We start from the raw sequence: 2,935 nt of genomic DNA on the forward strand, positions 1-2,935 counted from the left end.
TATTTTCTATGTTTCCAATACACCATCACACTTTGATGACATCATCACTCTTTGATGACATCATCACACTTTGATGACACCATCAGTCTGATGACACCATTATACTGTGATGACATCATCACTCTTTGATGACACCTTCACTCTTTGATGACACCGTCACGGTCTCAGCAAGGCCAGCAGCATAATCAAGGACCAGTCTCACTCCCTCTTCTCCCCTCCACCATCAGGCAAGAGGTGCAGAAATGTGAAAACGCACACCTCTAGATTCAGGGATCAGTTTCTTCCCAGCTGTTATCAGGCAACTGAACCATCCTCTCACCAACTGGAGAGCAGTCCTGACCTACTATCGACCTCACTGGAGGTGCTCGGACTATCTTTAATTGGACCTTAGTGTTATTTACTTTATGCTGTATCTGTGTACTGTGGAAGGCTTGATTGTAATCATGCATAGTCTTTCTGCCAACTGGATAGCATGCAACACATAGCTTTTCACTGTGCCTTGGTACGCGTGACAATAAACTAAATTAAACTTTGTCCAGTCCCCCAACTTATTGTTGCCAGCTCTCACCCATCCAACAGCCCGCTTTGATCTTTGCTTGCCACTTTCTTGTGCATTTCTTCATTCTGTGTGTCCTCAGGTGTCCTGGGAGCTGCTGTCTTGGCCTTCTTCCCGCCATACAATAACAATCAGACAGCGTCCCCAACTACAGCAGCTGAATGAGAAGGGCACAGAGAAGTCATAGAGTCACAGCGTCTTACAGCGTGGAAGCAGGCCCTTTGGCCCAACTTGCCCATGCTAACCACCATGCCCCATCTACACTAGTCCTATCTACCTCTGCTTGGCCCATATCCCTCTAAACCTATCCTATCCAAAAACCTGTTTAAATATCTCTGAGACATTATAATAGTACCTGCCTCAACGACCTCCTCCAGCAGCTCGTTCCATACACTGTTTGTGTATAAAAGTTGCCCCTCTCCCCCCCTCTTACCTTAAACCTATATCCTCTGCTTCTCGATTTTCTTACTCTGCGTACAAGACTCTGTGCATCTACCCGATCTATTCCTCTCATGATCTTATACACCTCCATAAGATTACCCCCTCATCCTCCAAGGAATAAAAGCGACATGTTTTTGCCGGTTTATGTAGACTGTTCAGTAAAAGTTCTGAATTGAGATTTGTAGCTTTTCCTGGCGTTAATACACTGCCCGTGCAACATATTGTGTGTTTGAAGTCCTTTATTGCTGGCCCCTGCATGGAGCAGAAGCCAGGCAGTGAGTCAGACCTGGGTTATGTGAACTGGCGCATCTTCGAGCTATGGTTATTGTTAACACGAGGGCGTGGAAAGTGTCAAAATGTATAAATCCAACATGCTGACAGAAAATGTTCATTTGCGTGGAAAGAAAAAGAGAAGAAAAGAAAAGCAGAGTTTGGCAGGGAGGGGAGAAATGAGCAAACAAGGTCCGTGCTGAAGGAGTCACTGAGTAAACTGGAGGGGGGTGAAAGAGATTGAGTGTGAGAAAGCCACTGGGTGAGGGGTTGGTGGCTGAGTCGGGATGTGTAGGAAAATAACTGCAGATGCTGGTACAAATCGAAGGTATCACAAAATGCTGGAGTAACTCAGCGGGTCAGGCAGCATCTGAAGAAGGGTCTCGACCCGAAACGTCACCCATTCCCTCTCTCCCAGATGCTGCCTGACCCGCTGAGTTACTCCAGCATTTTGTGATATCAGTCGGGGGGTCTGTCCGGGCTACACGATGGCACAGCAGTAGAGTTGCTGCCTCACGGAGCCTGAGACACCGGGTTCGATCCCGACCTCGGTTGCTGTCTGTGTGGAGTTTGCACGTTTCTCCCTGTGACCTTGTGGGTTTTCTCTGGATTCTCCGGTTTCATCCCACATTCCAAAGTCGTGCAGGTAGGTAGGTAGGTAGGTAGGTAGAGTCTGAAGGAGTGCCTTGACCCGAAACGTCACCCATTCCTTCTCTCCCGAGATGCTGCCTGTCCCGCTGAGTTACTCCAGCATTTTGTGTCTACCTTCGATTTAAACCAGCACCTGCAGTTTTTTTTCCCCCCTACACAGGTAGGTAGGTTAATTGGCTTCTGTAAATCGTCCCCAGTATTTAGGACATAGAACTAGTGCAAACGGGTGATTAGTGACCGGCGTGGGCAAGGTGGTTCCACGCTGTGTCTTGAAAACAAATCTAAAAAGTCCGAAGGGAATCGCTCGATGTGTGGTGAGGAGTGGGGTGAAGGGTTGAGTCAGGGCAGTGTTGGTGAGGGAGGGAGTCACGATAAAGGAGAGGGTGGGTCTTGTTGAGGGAGGCAGTGGGTGCAGGAGAGGACAGGTGAGGGATTCACTCAGTGGTGGCTGAGAGAGGGAGCCTTGCTGAGGGAGGGAGATGGTGGGTGAGTGGTCGGTAGTGATGGAGCGGACAAGGAGGGGCGCAGTGCTTGTTGATATGTGAGGGTCTCACTGGCCAGAGGTGGCACAGCGGGTAGAACTGCTGCCTCACAGCACCGCAGACCCGGGTTCCTTCCCGGCCATGGGTGCTGCCTGAGTGGAGTTTGTACGTTCTCCCTATGACTTTTGATCAGCCATGATCACATTGAATGGCGGTCCTGGCTCAAAGGGCCAAATGGCCTACTCCTGCACCTGTTGTCTATTGAGCCCATGGGGTGTCAAGTCAAGTCAAGTCAAGTTTATTTGTCACATACATATGCAAGATGTGCAGTGAAATGAAAGTGCCAACGCCTGTCGATTGTGCTAAACTACAAAACAGAATAGAAAAAAAAAATGTTAACACAAAAAATAAATTAATACAGTAAATTAAATTAGTCCCTGGTGATATGAGAGTTAACGGTCCTGATGGCCTGTGGGAAGAAACTCCGTCTCATCCTCTCTGGTTTCACAGCGTGACAGCGGAGGCGTTTGCCTGA

The sequence above is a fragment of the Rhinoraja longicauda genome, chromosome 40, assembly GCF_053455715.1.
Source record: "Rhinoraja longicauda isolate Sanriku21f chromosome 40, sRhiLon1.1, whole genome shotgun sequence".
In the NCBI taxonomy this organism is placed as follows: domain Eukaryota; kingdom Metazoa; phylum Chordata; class Chondrichthyes; order Rajiformes; family Arhynchobatidae; genus Rhinoraja; species Rhinoraja longicauda.